The sequence below is a fragment of the Argiope bruennichi genome, chromosome 4, assembly GCF_947563725.1.
Source record: "Argiope bruennichi chromosome 4, qqArgBrue1.1, whole genome shotgun sequence".
NCBI classification, from domain to species: Eukaryota; Metazoa; Arthropoda; class Arachnida; order Araneae; family Araneidae; genus Argiope; species Argiope bruennichi.
The window spans coordinates 82240178-82256076 of record NC_079154.1 but is presented as its reverse complement, the minus strand read 5'-3'; the positions used below and the strand labels follow the sequence as shown (position 1 = coordinate 82256076).

Below are 15899 nucleotides of genomic sequence, written 5' to 3'. Positions count from 1 at the left end.
GTATACGAGAAACTAAAAAAAAAATATAAAAGCTGTTAAAAAGCAATATCCTTTTAACGTGTAAAAATACAAAAATCGTAGGTTGCATTTTTACCGAATGGATTTTAAGTTCTGTTATATATGTAAGTTCATTTGCGTTACTTTCTTATTCAGTAGCGTCGTAATTCATCATTTCAAAAGATTTATCGTTCTCGTCTGAAGTTCGTGACTAAAAATATCTGGCAACATTCACAGCAAATTCGATTCATATAAACAAACACAATTAGCAATATAAGCTAGTCAAAATAAATCTGAAATAAAATATTTGACTCAGTGAGCGTTCTTCTCTTTGTAATAATATATCGTATCCTCACCTAACATCTAAGTACCTAAATTTAATCGATTGAAATAATATGCTTTGTCTTTATCACACTTAAGCAGGCTAAAATATCTCTTATTTCATCACATTAACTATGGAAATTTGTCCAGAATTATCACTATTCTGATTTTTTTTCCTAGAATATGAGATTATGAATGAAAATTGCCAGGCATCTGATAAATCCAGTAGAATACTGGATATATCAAATGGAGTTGCACAGTTTCTGTACTTATAAAAATGAACTAATTAAAAAGAGTACTCTAATGAAGCAAAACAGTGAGTAAAAATCCCAAAATAGAAAATTTAAGAAAATTATAACTGTTACGTATCGTTATCGGCCATCAAAATTTCATATTTAATAAAACTGATTAATTGTCTAAATACTAATTTTTATTGGTTGCCTCACTACAAATCCTTGTTCATTCGTTCTGAATCCTTTCTAAAGTTTATAGATATTGTAGGGAATGGGTATGAGAGAGGATAGAATCTGAGACCTTGTGGTTCGCAGCCCAGTAACATGACCATGATACAAAAGCAATTGCTTGGGTAGCGTAGCTGTTAACTGGCATATAAGGTATTCACCACAGACTCTCCCTCCAGTGAGTCGGAAGTGAGACGAACGATTTAATTGTTGAGTGGTGATGTATTTAGCTGTTGTCTAATGGGCCTATACCCAGTTAAGAAGCACCAAGCATTATGGCAAGCGTTTGTGGGCGAGTGGTTGCTGATGCTGTTGCGCCAAGTGAGTCTGACGACTTTGGTTACGGGTAGATGGCGATACAACAGCAATACGAAGGTTGAAAATTCATCGTCCGAGGTCATCAATGTGGAGAATTGGTATGCTCGAGAATAGAACCTGGGACCTTGTGGTTCGGAGTCCAGTAACATGACCATGATACAAAAGCAATTGCTAGGGTAGCGTTGCTGTTAACTGCTTTATAACCTACATTACGTTTTCATTTTACGAATATTGTATTGCTACTTTTCATATATAATAGGCCTTTTATACCCTAAATCTTATAATATGATACAATGGATTCTGAAATAATGTCATTTTCAAGAATATTATCTCAGAATTTTATTTTGGCAGGATCAGCGTGTAGGAAAAACAATAATCCTACTTCTAGTTAAAGTAATGAAATAGTATGATGCTTCAGTCGCTATATGGCTCTGTCTCTCACTTGAACGTTTATTCACTTTTGCTTTCTCGTATAAAGAAAGTATGGTAATCGTCAAAAAATTCGAACTCGAGATTTTGATTCAGATCTTCCAAAGTTCGCAAAAACGCATTTCTAGAAAATGTCTGTCTGTGATAAAGATAACTCCTATAATTAGTAAAACAGCCTGTTTAGAGAATAAGTTGTTTCCAAGACCAGATAATGAAATTGCAATTGTAATAGTTTCCACAACATTCAACTTCTTGGAATTATCGTGGGGGTATCATAAAAATTATTTAATTTTGTGTTTTTATCTAATTATTCGAATTAAAATCAGATATTTTTTAATTGATTTTGTTACATTATTCTCTTAAATATTCATAATTAATTATCCTGTACAAGCTTTATATTTCTTTATTTTATAATTAAAAAATGGTGTTTTATAATTTTAACCAGAAATTGATATAGACAGATTCTACCACATATCGACCGGTCTGATAATTCTTGTATTAGATTATGTTTAAAAAAATTACCTTTTAAATTTCAATTTATTTATTTTTTTAGTTATCGATGTGCTTAAGCTGGCGTTTTGGAGAGCGATCTGCAATTAAGTATTTTTCTATGTCGGTTTATTAAAATTTTCTGTTAAAAACTACTTGAATAGAGATTTATTTAAAAGAGATAAAAAAATATTTGATTTTGAAAGTTTGGAGGGGAAAAGGCATGGCAAGATTTGCATTACTTAAGAACTCCTAGATGGCTTAATCCAACTCTGGTTGTTATTGCTTTGATTTAATGAAGAGACCATAAAATATTTACTTATATATTCCATGTAATTTTAAATTACCTAATTAAAAATACAATAATTCTATGTACTTATAGAGCATGGATATTACATTTAATTAATTAAAGAAAAAGTTGAAAATTATAAAACATGTTTCATGGATTCAAAAAAAAAGAAAGAAAAAGCCGATTTAATCAGAGCAGTTTTTAAACAAAACACAATTGGATTACTCTGCCATTGACCTCCATGATAAATGCTCTGCGCTTAGGCTAAGAAGAATTATTTTAGATAACTACGGTAACATCTAAAGTTTGGCATAAAAGGGTATATTAAAGAGGTTTCTCATTTATACTTGCTCAGACATCTCACATAAGATAAGGTGTTTCTTTATATGCGTAGGATTGAAAGTTAGATGAACATCTTTTAATGTCTTTTTTCTTTCAATCTTCGAATTTGTTTTCGCATAACAAGATGAAAAACACTCTCCGTTTCCATCTTCGAAGAAAAGCTTGCTCTGCACTTCTGCCTTCCAAACGGATCTTTTGAAGAAGTGTCCTTTGTCTTTTGCTACAAAAGGTTCTTTTCTAGATTTAAAATGAGGAATAGAAAAGGGAAGGGGAGTTAGTATTGAGAAAAAAGCTGTAGTTATAGGGGGGAGGGGAGAGCATTACGGCGTGACTGAACTTTCAAAAGCCCCAGCTCTGATAGGAAGCAAATAGAATCCATTTCCGGTGTCTTGCGAGAGATGAATAAGAAATTTCCTCTCCTTATTTTGTGCATGGTTTTGTCAAAGTGTGGTAATAGTAGGCGAAGGCATGAGATGAGATAGTGTAGCTAGAACTTCTGGAAATGGACGATCTATGTGGTCAATACACGAGAGAGACGTTTCTTAAAGAAATCACCTAATGGAGTTTCGTTTGTCACTTCAGATGAAAACAATAAACCCTTTTTACTTTCTTGGATACGTAGTATATAGAAAGTATAATAATGTCAAAAAATTCCAACTGGAGATTTTGACGAATCTTCACGTTTTAGATCTCCCTAAACTGAAAAACTCGTTTTTAGAAAATGTCCGTCTGTCTATGACAAATAAAACTCAGAAATACTTTGAGCTAGACGTTTAAATTTGGTATATGGTCTTTACACTAAATTTACAGATTTCTATCAAATTTTGAGTATCTGTTCAAAAGAAGTTCGTCTGTCCAGACATTCTAATATAATTTAACACAACAACTATAAAACGAAGAGAATTAGATAAGATTCGGTGCACAGATTTAATGTAGACTCTTGTCAAATTTTGGACCAAATCCAACAGCGGGTTGAATGTATGTTGACCTGTACTTTCAGAAATATGTAAACGCGATAGTTCAAAAACGCAATGACTTAAATATAACAAATTTGGTAAGGGATTTTGTGTCTACAACTGCAGTTTTGTGCCGAATCTTTGTTTCAATCGATTGAGTATAAAGTGTCTAAAGCCCAAATTCGATTTTTGGTTACTTTTAACCGCACGCCAGTGATTAATCTCCAAATAACTCGCCAAGGATGACACAATAGATTCAGTAAAAATGCTAAATTCACGTCAAAAAGTATTTCATTATTATTGTTCGCCAATGTCTTGAAAGGCGTTCTCTGGTATGATAAGTTTATTAGAGAGTATGCGAGAAAGTTCTGAGAAAACAACTCCCACTGTTTTTTTTTATGTATATATATATATATATGTGTGTGTGTGTATTTGCAATCGATTTGAATTTATTAATGATAACTGAGGAACAATCTCTAGTTGCTTCACTTTGGGAAATTTTTAAAATTACCAAATAAAAATCAAAGGATCGCTGCCAAAGTCTGAATTTTCATGTAGTGTAAACTAATAAAGACATTCTTCCATTTCTGCTTCTACTATAGACAAAAAGATTTACAATATTTTGTCTTGACCAAGATGGTATAGAATGTCACCCAATAAGAGGTTCCACAAAGGTCTCTCATCAGATGATGCTTCCCTTTGCCAATAAGGCCGAATTACAATGACCAAATAAATTATTGCTTAAACTGACGTTGTTGTTGGGAAATTAGGCACAGAGAGGTTAGAGGTTATTATTTTCATTTTGTTTTACAATTTCAAAACAGAAGAAGTGCTGCATATTGACATAAATAATTACATGCTCACAAAACTACATAACTAGCTACATCAGAACTTTTGCCGAAAAATTTCTTGAGTAAGCTTGAAAATAAATTAAATAATGTTAAAAAATATAGATAGAAATAAATATTAAAAATATTGCAGTAAAACAAATCACATGCTAGATAAAAATAGTTTTTTAAGACTCACTAATTTACATTTATCAATGCACTAAAAATAGTTTTATTTTAATTATTTCTCACTCTTTTAATCTTTAATTTAGTTATAAATAATATGGATAATATTATAAATAATATGTAGTAGTTATAAATAAGTTATAAATAATATGGAATGTTGAAAAATCATTGAGGGTTTTTCTAACTGATTTTATAGCGAATTTATTTTCAGGTGTAACTTCTAGTATATATCCAAATTTTAATTGAATTATTCGATCGACAATAATGCCCTGAAACAAACGTACATGTTCTTCCAGAATGAATAGATTTGGCCTGTCCCGATAGATAGGCCAATAGACGTCCCGATAGATTTGGCCTGTCCTGCTTCCAATTTGAACATGCAGATGAGTTCTGGAATCCATAATAATTCCTCCCCAAACGAGCAATCCTTCACTACCGTAACGGTGTCGTTCAATGATGTTCTCTTGGTGGTAATGGGTACCTGGCGCTCTCCATATGAAAGTCCAGCTAGAAATAGACTGCAAGCTAAACCTGGACTCGTTGGAAAACATCACACAAGCCTACTGTTGCAGTGTCCAGAATGTATGCTCTCTACTCCAGGCTAACCGAAGGCCACAGTGAGTTGCAATAAGTGAAACACATCTGACAGGCCTACGAGCATATAGACCAATCTGCCCTAAGCGTCTGTACACGATCTGCCTTGAAACTGTCGCACCAGTGGCTGAAGATAGCTGACAAGACAGGTCTGATACTGTGCCCCGTCTGTTTCTTTTGTCAGAAACTGCCAAATACCGGTCCTCATTCGGCGTTGCAACTCGGGGCCGACCTGGGCTGTAACGTTTATTCACATTGCCATTATCTTGGAATCGTTGCCAAAGCCTGGAGATGACACTCTGGGCGATTCCAAGTTCCTCGGATACTTCCAACTGGATACGCCCATATTCCAGACGGCCGATAATTCTACCACGTAAAAAATGTCCAAATGCGTCCTTTGTGTCATAATTATGCGGTTATTGCACTGAAAGGCTTATAAAGCGCTTGCGAACAGTTTTACTTTGCCTGAATTCCTTATTCTTACTCTCGTCATTGTGACGTACTATTGGTGTCATCTGGTGGCTTCCTGCAATTTGCATATGACTTTTGAAGATGTGTGTAGTCATTTTGCAGGTGATATATGTAATTTAAAGTTCGATTTCCACGTGACTCTGAATTATCCTTGATTTATGGACATGAGTGTATATTAAACTAAAGCTCTTAAGGTAGGTGATTACATTAAATAGTCGCTTCTTTTACAAAATTATCAAATATTTTTTTATTTAATATTCTTAATGGACAACTTTATGTGGCAGTTTCTACAATTACATCCAAACAAAATCATTTTGTCGTGGCACCAGGAGGAAAAATAGCCAATATAGTTTACAGAGAAATTTTATGAAGCAAGTTGGATTTTTATTTTCATATCAGATTATACGGAGTTGATAAACAAGTGTGGAACAGTGGATACAATGACTTATTTGTATAATTTTTAATTTTAAAACAGTGTTTCTATTGTATATTTTGTGATTTTTTTTATGGACATATCATATTTTTACCTTTTTAAAAGTCTAAATATTTCTGAATGTGTGTTATAAAAATTGTTTTGTAGTTAATTTTGATGATTTTAAATATATTTTTATGTTTGTTTGTTACGTAACATGTCCATGTCAGATCGGGAGGAGGCTAGACTTAAGTTTAAAGTTAATTTTTCATCCTTGGATGTTATGCCACGGACAACGCTGTGCGGGTACTGCTAGTATATATATATATGTACGATCATAATATCTGAAATTGAAAAAAAAAACAAAAAAAAAACTTATTTTTATTTTCTTCTTGCAATCAAGCAATATAATAATAATAGTTAAACGACGAGATAACAGTTTCTAATTTCTTCTTACGCAGTGAATGTCAAATGCCAGTTAGCAATGTTCACTTTACATATTTCATGTAAATGTGAATTGACTTTATTCATGTTTTTTATAGATACGAATAAGAATTCGTCAATCGAGAACAGATGAATAAAACGTAATCCTTGAAAGAAGCCCAAATCGAGTAACGCAAATTTACCTGCCTCCAACGTGGGTCACAAACCTTTATCCTCCCAGGGTCGAGCAGAAAGGGGATGGCACAAAGCGTGACTAATTTACGAAACGTCCTTCCGCCACGAGAGGGGGGAAAGAACTCTAATAGCATCCCACTTCCTGCTCCTCCTCTTCTAATGATGCTGAGCGATAGTCCCCTCCCACTCTTTTTTACGTACCTGATGTTACCTTCCAGACAAAAACTGTTTTCACCTGTCATACAAATGATTGGCATTTTTACCTTCTCTTGCAGTTTTTTTTATCTTCTTAGATACAAGCAATAATATTTGGTAATACATACTTCACGCATATTAATAACATCAGATGTTTTTTACATTTCCAAATAGAAAACGAACAGAAGTTGATGCTATATAAGGTTCACTTCGAGAATGAAATATTGACATGAGATTAATAGCACTTGTCGGTCGTATGATAAACTGTAATACGGAAGATATTTCTTATAAGTGCATTTCAAGTCTAGTGAAAATTTTTACGTTTCCTTTTTTTTTAAATTTTATACTCATTGACACAATTCTCCATAAATTGTTATCATTCAAATTCAATTAAATAAGTAACAAGTTCAAAAATTATTTAGTTTAATAATATTTAAAAAGTAAAATGCGTTTGAGAGAATGCCTATAGAATTGGTTCGAATATCTTTCCGAAATAAATCTAGAAAGAATTTTCTTCAAAATTGGTCATACCAACTATAATTAAAAAAATAATAATAATAAAAAACAGAGTATATTTAACTACATTGGATGAGTGAGAGCTAGCCTGTGATTATAATAATAGCCCTATAATTTAAGTGCCTTTTTTTTTCAGAATCAAGAAAAGAGAATAAAATCGCTGCGAATTTATGTGGACTTCGCTTTACCAGGTGCAATATGCGACATTCAGGGCTCTAAATGTCTCCAGCACAGTATTATTTTTTTTATGCATTTGTTAACAAGAATTGATTTTTACACCCATAATATTCTTACAACTAATATTTTTTTTAAGATTTCCTTTTGTTTTTCTAAGCTATATTTTCTCAAGTTATGAGTTATGATTCCTAATAGAGCCATGGCAAAAAAAAAAAAAAAAAAAAAAAAATTTGGTCACTATTATCTGGAGCTAATTTCGAAAATTGACATTTTAAGACATGGAATCCTTCATAAAATTATTTAAATGATAATTAAGTGTTCAAATTTCATTTAATAATAATTGTCTGAATTATATTCCATCATGCGTCCTGGCATAGGGGTAGCGCGACTTCCTCGTGTTCTGGGCGTCCTGGGTTCGAGTCCCGGTTTGGGCATGGTTGTTCTTACGTTCTTCTGTGTGTGAATGTGCCCTCCTGAAAAAAGGGGTTGTGCAAGCGAATGAGTGATGCGTGAGTAGGAAAGTCGTACTCTTTCCTCTAGTTGGCGCTACTAAAAAAACAAGAGGCTTAAACCACAGGCTTAAAATCGCTGTCTTCGTAACAGCGGGCTTGTCCATGGCAAGTGCCATAAAAAACAACAACGTTTTATTCCATGCTTTCAAATTTACCTGCACCTTACGTCCTATCGAAGAATGTAGTAAGCGTCTTAATTCAGAATGTCTTTTTCAATAAGAAACTAAACTTTGATTTTAATGGTGAATTTTTACTCAATAATATACATATTTTTACTGAATAATATGCATATTTTTCCTAAACAGTAACATATTTTTACTCAATAATATGCATATGCATTCGTACTATAAAGTTCGTCCAGGATATGATAAAAATTGGATCACACCGAAAACTCAGCTTATACAGTACTTTTCAGGAATGTTCGCAGTATAAATCCTAGTCCAAAAATAAGTTTCAGAGACTGTCACTGACTAGATGGTTAACCAAATTATTTCTGAATTGGCACTCAAAGTGCTAAATAACACACATGCACAAGTGATAAAAAGCGGTTTTACTTGGATTAATACATATTATTGAGATATTTATTACTAAACACGTTGAGCATTTCAATAAAAAATTAGCATTTGATCGAATGATAAATTTAAAGGAAATAATATTTTGATATTTTGAACCTTATATACGATAAATGCAAAAATAAAAAATTACTCCGGCGACTAAAAGGCAAATACTGTGAAAGCATTTCCGCTTGCAAATTTCATAAAATGCTGCAAAGAGAAGAAATCCGATCTATGAATGGTTCGAAAATGTCGATCAAAATAAGAGAATTTAAGAGGACAAGAAAGCAAATGTAAATGATACGTATTACATCAGAGAAGAAAGATATATGTGAATGGAATAGTCACAAAAAAAGACAAGGTTTGCGGCTGTTCGGAAGTCTGATAATTCATTAACTGCACACGAAAATGAGACATAAGAGTCAATACTTCCACACAAAACAAACTCAGAAGGAATTAAGAGTCTAGAACAGGGGTGGCTAACCATTGTGAATTAACGTGCCATTTTTTTCTAAAGAAATATTTAATGAGGTAAAAGTCAAATAATTTTGACTTTTGATTATTGGGAAAATAATAAAACTAAATACTAACAACTCAAAACCGTTTACTGTGACATTACTGTGACTTTTGTTGTAGCGGATTAGACGACAAATAACTTATATTAGGATTGTGAAATCACACTTTTAGCAGAATGCATGCTGAATTGGGAGTCATCTGCCAAACGGTTTCTAAACGAGTCTTTAATGTTATTCATCTCTGAAAATAATGACTCGCAGGCATAAGTAGATGAAAATATGGTTAAAATAGCATGAGCCAGCTTCTTCAAACAGTTAAATGTGTCTGGAATCGAATTCCAAGTTTCCAAAATTTCGTTACTGACATTTTTACTTATATTGCTTGTTAATCTCTCTGTTTCAATCTATTCCAACTTTTTCATTTCTTTTAATAAATTTTTGAATCTATATTTAACTAGACTGGAAATCAGTACAATCAGTTGCATTTCAAATTCTTCAATTTCCAACCAATCGAATTGGGACAAGTTTTCAGTTTATCAAATGAAGTCACATCAGGATACATAATAAACTTGAACACTTCTGATAATTCTTTGAACTGAGAAAATCTCGATGAAAATTCCATGATTGAAGAATCAATTACAGAAATAAATTCTTCAATAACTTTTTCTTCGTCTGGCTTCTTATGTACATCTAAATATTTGATTTTTTTTTCCAAGTTCGGGAAGTACTTTTTTTTTTTGTAATAATATCGTTTCTGAAAGCATGCAGTTTAGCGTCAAAAGTGCGAATGAGATCCATAATGATGATAATCGCTTTATTTGCGCCTTGAAGCTATATGTTCAATTCATAGAAATGTTGGCCTATGTCTGTAAAAAAAAAAATTTGAAAGCCACATAATATTCAACAACTGTGGGTATTGCTCTATCCTCTCCCCCTCATTTTGAAGAAACAGAATTCTTCCAAACAGTCAACAAATCTTTGAAGTACGTTCCAGCGACTCAACCAGCGAACAATATTATACACTATTAAGATATTATACACCGAGTTGACTTCATCCAACAAAGCATCAAACTTTCGCTTATTTAATAGCCGTGACGATACGACGTTGACTATTTTTGTGACTAACGCCATTACAATAACAAGAAATGTTAAACCACTCTTAGTCTCACGTTTGATGGTGAATAATAGTGGAATTCAAGAATCGAATGTCCTACGTCTGTTTGAAATAAACTAATTAAACCATATTGCCCACCATATTTGGAGCACCATAAATTGTTACTAAAACATTTCTTTTCAAATCAATTTCTTTCTCAGCAAGCTAATTTTTAACAGCGGAACAAATATATGTGCCATTTGTAGTTAGTAACGATGTTATTGCAAATAATTCTTTCTTAATGATGTTTCCTACACAATATCGAGCAAAACAGCTAAACGTGCAGATTTAGTGACATGATTACTTTCGTCAAGACATAGCGACATAAAAGAAGCAGAGTAAATGATATTTTTTGTTGTTGTTGTTGATTTGATCCATTTACGGCCGGTTTCAAATTCTTTCTTTTATTGTGCTTTCTAGACAGAGGAATATTTTTCATGCGTTGAATTATCTTACCTTTATTATCAAAATCATCGAAAAGTGAGGAAGTGCATGCTAATCAGGTTTTCTTCTAAAACTCTCCCTCTGGAAAAGGTTTACCATAGCATTTATTTGGTTGCATAGCTGCCTTCCAAGCAGTTGACCCGGGTTCGACTCCCGGCCGACGCAAGTCATTTTTACATACACACCCACCCTGGAGTTGGGCGTGGCTTAATGGAAAGTTCCGGAAATACCGCGTTCTCGCGGCCTATTCTTTTACCTCGGGAAGTTCCTATTCCCTCTCGCTTTCATCTCTTTCTTTTCCGTTTTTGTAGAGGAAATGTGTCAGTCGTTCCGTCGCGTCGGTGGTATAACGGTTAGCATAGCTGCCTTCCAAGCAGTTGACCCGGGTTCGACTCCCGGCCGACGCAAGTCATTTTTACATACACCGCCACCCTGGAGTTGGGCGTGGCTTAATGGAAAGTTCCGGAAATACCGCGTTCTCGCGGCCTATTCTTTTACCTCGGGAAGTTCCTATTACCTCTCGCTTTCATCTGTTTCTTTTCCGTTTTTGTAGAGGAAATGTGCCAGTCGTTCCTTCGCGTCGGTGGTATAACGGTTAGCATAGCTGCCTTCCAAGCAGTGGACCCAGGTTCGACTCCCGGCCGACGCAAGTCATTTTTACATACACCGCCACCCTGGAATTGGGCATGGCTTAATGGAAAGTTCCGGAAATACCGCGTTCTCGCGGCCTATTCTTTTACCTCGGGAAGTTCCTATTCCCTCTCGCTTTCATCTGTTTCTTTTCCGTTTTTGTAGAGGAAATGTGTCAGTCGTTCCGTCGCGTCGGTGGTATAACGGTTAGCATAGCTGCCTTCCAAGCAGTTGACCCGGGTTCGACTCCCGGCCGACGCAAGTCATTTTTACATACACCGCCACCCTGGAGTTGGGCGTGGCTTAATGGAAAGTTCCGGAAATACCGCGTTCTCGCGGCCTATTCTTTTACCTCGGGAAGTTCCTATTCCCTCTCGCTTTCATCTGTTTCTTTTCCGTTTTTGTAGAGGAAATGTGTCAGTCGTTCCGTCGCGTCGGTGGTATAACGGTTAGCATAGCTGCCTTCCAAGCAGTGGACCCGGGATCGACTCCCGGCCGACGCAAGTCATTTTTATATACACCGCCACCCTGGAGTTGGGCGTGGCTTAATGGAAAGTTCCGGAAATACGCGTTCTCGCGGCCTATTCTTTTACCTCGGGAAGTTCCTATTCCCTCTCGCTTTCACCTGTTTCTTTTCCGTTTTTGTAGAGGAAATGTGTCAGTCGTTCCGTCGCGTCGGTGGTATAACGGTTAGCATAGCTGCCTTCCAAGCAGTTGACCCGGGTTCGACTCCCGGCCGACGCAAGTCATTTTTACATACACCGCCACCCTGGAGTTGGGCGTGGCTTAATGGAAAGTTCCGGAAATACCGCGTTCTCGCGGCCTATTCTTTTACCTCGGGAAGTTCCTATTCCGTCTCGCTTTCATCTGTTTCTTTTCCGTTTTTGTAGAGGAAATGTGTCAGTCGTTCCGTCGCGTCGGTGGTATAACGGTTAGCATAGCTGCCTTCCAAGCAGTTGACCCGGGTTCGACTCCCGGCCGACGCAAGTCATTTTTACATACACCGCCACCCTGGAGTTGGGCGTGGCTTAATGGAAAGTTCCGGAAATACCGCGTTCTCGCGGCCTATTCTTTTACCTCGGGAAGTTCCTATTCCCTCTCGCTTTCATCTGTTTCTTTTCCGTTTTTGTAGAGGAAATGTGTCAGTCGTTCCGTCGCGTCGGTGGTATAACGGTTAGCATAGCTGCCTTCCAAGCAGTTGACCCGGGTTCGACTCCCGGCCGACGCAAGTCATTTTTACATACACCGCCACCCTGGAGTTGGGCGTGGCTTAATGGAAAGTTCCGGAAATACCGCGTTCTCGCGGCCTATTCTTTTACCTTGGGAAGATCCTATTCCCTCTCGCTTTCATCTGTTTCTTTTCCGTTTTTGTAGAGGAAATGTGTCAGTCGTTCCGTCGCGTCGGTGGTATAACGGTTAGCATAGCTGCCTTCCAAGCAGTTGACCCGGGTTCGACTCCCGGCCGACGCAAGTCATTTTTACATACACCGCCACCCTGGAGTTGGGCGTGGCTTAATGGAAAGTTCCGGAAATACCGCGTTCTCGCGGCCTATTTTTTTACCTCTTGAAGTTCCTATTCCCTCTCGCTTTCATCTGTTTCTTTTCCGTTTTTGTAGAGGAAATGTGTCAGTCGTTCCGTCGCGTCGGTGGTATAACGGTTAGCATAGCTGCCTTCCAAGCAGTTGACCCGGGTTCGACTCCCGGCCGACGCAAGTCATTTTTACATACACCGCCACCCTGGAGTTGGGCGTGGCTTAATGGAAAGTTCCGGAAATACCGCGTTCTCGCGGCCTATTCTTTTACCTCGGGAAGTTCCTATTCCCTCTCGCTTTCATCTGTTTCTTTTCCGTTTTTGTAGAGGAAATGTGTCAGTCGTTCCGTCGCGTCGGTGGTATAACGGTTAGCATAGCTGCCTTCCAAGCAGTTGACCCGGGTTCGACTCCCGGCCGACGCAAGTCATTTTTACATACACCGCCACCCTGGAGTTGGGCGTGGCTTAATGGAAAGTTCCGGAAATACCGCGTTCTCGCGGCCTATTCTTTTACCTCGGGAAGTTCCTATTCCGTCTCGCTTTCATCTGTTTCTTTTCCGTTTTTGTAGAGGAAATGTGTCAGTCGTTCCGTCGCGTCGGTGGTATAACGGTTAGCATAGCTGCCTTCCAAGCAGTTGACCCGGGTTCGACTCCCGGCCGACGCCAGTCATTTTTACATACACCGCCACCCTGGAGTTGGGCGTGGCTTAATGGAAAGTTCCGGAAATACCGCGTTCTCGCGGCCTATTCTTTTACCTCGGGAAGTTCCTATTCCCTCTCGCTTTCATCTGTTTCTTTTCCGTTTTTGTAGAGGAAATGTGTCAGTCGTTCCTTCGCGTCGGTGGTATAACGGTTAGCATAGCTGCCTTCCAAGCAGTGGACCCAGGTTCGACTCCCGGCCGACGCAAGTCATTTTTACATACACCGCCACCCTGGAATTGGGCATGGCTTAATGGAAAGTTCCGGAAATACCGCGTTCTCGCGGCCTATTCTTTTACCTCGGGAAGTTCCTATTCCCTCTCGCTTTCATCTGTTTCTTTTCCGTTTTTGTAGAGGAAATGTGTCAGTCGTTCCGTCGCGTCGGTGGTATAACGGTTAGCATAGCTGCCTTCCAAGCAGTTGACCCGGGTTCGACTCCCGGCCGACGCAAGTCATTTTTACATACACCGCCACCCTGGAGTTGGGCGTGGCTTAATGGAAAGTTCCGGAAATACCGCGTTCTCGCGGCCTATTCTTTTACCTCGGGAAGTTCCTATTCCCTCTCGCTTTCATCTGTTTCTTTTCCGTTTTTGTAGAGGAAATGTGTCAGTCGTTCCGTCGCGTCGGTGGTATAACGGTTAGCATAGCTGCCTTCCAAGCAGTTGACCCGGGTTCGACTCCCGGCCGACGCCAGTCATTTTTACATACACCGCCACCCTGGAGTTGGGCGTGGCTTAATGGAAAGTTCCGGAAATACCGCGTTCTCGCGGCCTATTCTTTTACCTCGGGAAGTTCCTATTCCCTCTCGCTTTCATCTGTTTCTTTTCCGTTTTTGTAGAGGAAATGTGTCAGTCGTTCCTTCGCGTCGGTGGTATAACGGTTAGCATAGCTGCCTTCCAAGCAGTGGACCCAGGTTCGACTCCCGGCCGACGCAAGTCATTTTTACATACACCGCCACCCTGGAATTGGGCATGGCTTAATGGAAAGTTCCGGAAATACCGCGTTCTCGCGGCCTATTCTTTTACCTCGGGAAGTTCCTATTCCCTCTCGCTTTCATCTGTTTCTTTTCCGTTTTTGTAGAGGAAATGTGTCAGTCGTTCCGTCGCGTCGGTGGTATAACGGTTAGCATAGCTGCCTTCCAAGCAGTTGACCCGGGTTCGACTCCCGGCCGACGCAAGTCATTTTTACATACACCGCCACCCTGGAGTTGGGCGTGGCTTAATGGAAAGTTCCGGAAATACCGCGTTCTCGCGGCCTATTCTTTTACCTCGGGAAGTTCCTATTCCCTCTCGCTTTCATCTGTTTCTTTTCCGTTTTTGTAGAGGAAATGTGTCAGTCGTTCCGTCGCGTCGGTGGTATAACGGTTAGCATAGCTGCCTTCCAAGCAGTTGACCCGGGTTCGACTCCCGGCCAACGCAAGTCATTTTTACATACACCGCCACCCTGGAGTTGGGCGTGGCTTAATGGAAAGTTCCGGAAATACCGCGTTCTCGCGGCCTATTCTTTTACCTCGGGAAGTTCCTATTCCCTCTCGCTTTCATCTGTTTCTTTTCCGTTTTTGTAGAGGAAATGTGGCAGTCGTTCCGTCGCGTCGGTGGTATAACGGTTAGCATAGCTGCCTTCCAAGCAGTTGACCCGGGTTCGACTCCCGGCCGACGCAAGTCATTTTTACATACACCGCCACCCTGGAGTTGGGCGTGGCTTAATGGAAAGTTCCGGAAATACCGCGTTCTCGCGGCCTATCCTTTTACCTCGGGAAGTTCCTATTCCCTCTCGCTTTCATCTGTTTCTTTTCCGTTTTTGTAGAGGAAATGTGTCAGTCGTTCCGTCGCGTCGGTGGTATAACGGTTAGCATAGCTGCCTTCCAAGCAGTGGACCCGGGATCGACTCCCGGCCGACGCAAGTCATTTTTATATACACCGCCACCCTGGAGTTGGGCGTGGCTTAATGGAAAGTTCCGGAAATACGCGTTCTCGCGGCCTATTCTTTTACCTCGGGAAGTTCCTATTCCCTCTCGCTTTCACCTGTTTCTTTTCCGTTTTTGTAGAGGAAATGTGTCAGTCGTTCCGTCGCGTCGGTGGTATAACGGTTAGCATAGCTGCCTTCCAAGCAGTTGACCCGGGTTCGACTCCCGGCCGACGCAAGTCATTTTTACATACACCGCCACCCTGGAGTTGGGCGTGGCTTAATGGAAAGTTCCGGAAATACCGCGTTCTCGCGGCCTATTCTTTTACCTCGGGAAGTTCCTATTCCGTCTCGCTTT

At 38.6% G+C, this 15899-nt stretch overlaps 1 long non-coding RNA gene and 20 other non-coding genes across 21 annotated transcripts in view; 20 read left to right on the top strand and 1 right to left on the bottom strand.

Moving 5' to 3' along the window:
• LOC129966572 (uncharacterized) overlaps positions 1-6856 on the bottom strand; it is a 30007-nt gene extending 23151 nt beyond the window's left edge. The window contains exon 1 of the long non-coding RNA XR_008784271.1: positions 6719-6856. This is a non-coding gene — a long non-coding RNA (uncharacterized LOC129966572). The remainder of the gene's footprint in view (positions 1-6718) is intronic.
• A 4255-nt stretch (positions 6857-11111) lies between these two features.
• On the top strand, positions 11112-11183 carry Trnag-ucc (transfer RNA glycine (anticodon UCC)). The gene has a single exon. It is a non-coding gene; the product is annotated as a tRNA-Gly (tRNA).
• A 170-nt stretch (positions 11184-11353) lies between these two features.
• On the top strand, positions 11354-11425 carry Trnag-ucc (transfer RNA glycine (anticodon UCC)). The gene has a single exon. It is a non-coding gene; the product is annotated as a tRNA-Gly (tRNA).
• Positions 11426-11595: 170 nt separating this feature from the next.
• On the top strand, positions 11596-11667 carry Trnag-ucc (transfer RNA glycine (anticodon UCC)). Its single transcript has one exon. It is a non-coding gene; the product is annotated as a tRNA-Gly (tRNA).
• Positions 11668-11837: 170 nt separating this feature from the next.
• Trnag-ucc (transfer RNA glycine (anticodon UCC)) lies at positions 11838-11909 on the top strand. The gene has a single exon. It is a non-coding gene; the product is annotated as a tRNA-Gly (tRNA).
• A 169-nt stretch (positions 11910-12078) lies between these two features.
• Positions 12079-12150, top strand: Trnag-ucc (transfer RNA glycine (anticodon UCC)). Its single transcript has one exon. It is a non-coding gene; the product is annotated as a tRNA-Gly (tRNA).
• A 170-nt stretch (positions 12151-12320) lies between these two features.
• Positions 12321-12392, top strand: Trnag-ucc (transfer RNA glycine (anticodon UCC)). Its single transcript has one exon. It is a non-coding gene; the product is annotated as a tRNA-Gly (tRNA).
• A 170-nt stretch (positions 12393-12562) lies between these two features.
• Positions 12563-12634, top strand: Trnag-ucc (transfer RNA glycine (anticodon UCC)). Its single transcript has one exon. It is a non-coding gene; the product is annotated as a tRNA-Gly (tRNA).
• Positions 12635-12804: 170 nt separating this feature from the next.
• On the top strand, positions 12805-12876 carry Trnag-ucc (transfer RNA glycine (anticodon UCC)). The gene has a single exon. It is a non-coding gene; the product is annotated as a tRNA-Gly (tRNA).
• Positions 12877-13046: 170 nt separating this feature from the next.
• Trnag-ucc (transfer RNA glycine (anticodon UCC)) lies at positions 13047-13118 on the top strand. Its single transcript has one exon. It is a non-coding gene; the product is annotated as a tRNA-Gly (tRNA).
• Positions 13119-13288: 170 nt separating this feature from the next.
• On the top strand, positions 13289-13360 carry Trnag-ucc (transfer RNA glycine (anticodon UCC)). The gene has a single exon. It is a non-coding gene; the product is annotated as a tRNA-Gly (tRNA).
• Positions 13361-13530: 170 nt separating this feature from the next.
• Positions 13531-13602, top strand: Trnag-ucc (transfer RNA glycine (anticodon UCC)). Its single transcript has one exon. It is a non-coding gene; the product is annotated as a tRNA-Gly (tRNA).
• A 170-nt stretch (positions 13603-13772) lies between these two features.
• Trnag-ucc (transfer RNA glycine (anticodon UCC)) lies at positions 13773-13844 on the top strand. The gene has a single exon. It is a non-coding gene; the product is annotated as a tRNA-Gly (tRNA).
• Positions 13845-14014: 170 nt separating this feature from the next.
• Trnag-ucc (transfer RNA glycine (anticodon UCC)) lies at positions 14015-14086 on the top strand. The gene has a single exon. It is a non-coding gene; the product is annotated as a tRNA-Gly (tRNA).
• Positions 14087-14256: 170 nt separating this feature from the next.
• Positions 14257-14328, top strand: Trnag-ucc (transfer RNA glycine (anticodon UCC)). Its single transcript has one exon. It is a non-coding gene; the product is annotated as a tRNA-Gly (tRNA).
• A 170-nt stretch (positions 14329-14498) lies between these two features.
• On the top strand, positions 14499-14570 carry Trnag-ucc (transfer RNA glycine (anticodon UCC)). Its single transcript has one exon. It is a non-coding gene; the product is annotated as a tRNA-Gly (tRNA).
• A 170-nt stretch (positions 14571-14740) lies between these two features.
• Positions 14741-14812, top strand: Trnag-ucc (transfer RNA glycine (anticodon UCC)). Its single transcript has one exon. It is a non-coding gene; the product is annotated as a tRNA-Gly (tRNA).
• Positions 14813-14982: 170 nt separating this feature from the next.
• On the top strand, positions 14983-15054 carry Trnag-ucc (transfer RNA glycine (anticodon UCC)). The gene has a single exon. It is a non-coding gene; the product is annotated as a tRNA-Gly (tRNA).
• Positions 15055-15224: 170 nt separating this feature from the next.
• On the top strand, positions 15225-15296 carry Trnag-ucc (transfer RNA glycine (anticodon UCC)). Its single transcript has one exon. It is a non-coding gene; the product is annotated as a tRNA-Gly (tRNA).
• Positions 15297-15466: 170 nt separating this feature from the next.
• Trnag-ucc (transfer RNA glycine (anticodon UCC)) lies at positions 15467-15538 on the top strand. Its single transcript has one exon. It is a non-coding gene; the product is annotated as a tRNA-Gly (tRNA).
• Positions 15539-15707: 169 nt separating this feature from the next.
• Trnag-ucc (transfer RNA glycine (anticodon UCC)) lies at positions 15708-15779 on the top strand. Its single transcript has one exon. It is a non-coding gene; the product is annotated as a tRNA-Gly (tRNA).
• The last annotated feature ends 120 nt before the right edge of the window (positions 15780-15899 follow it).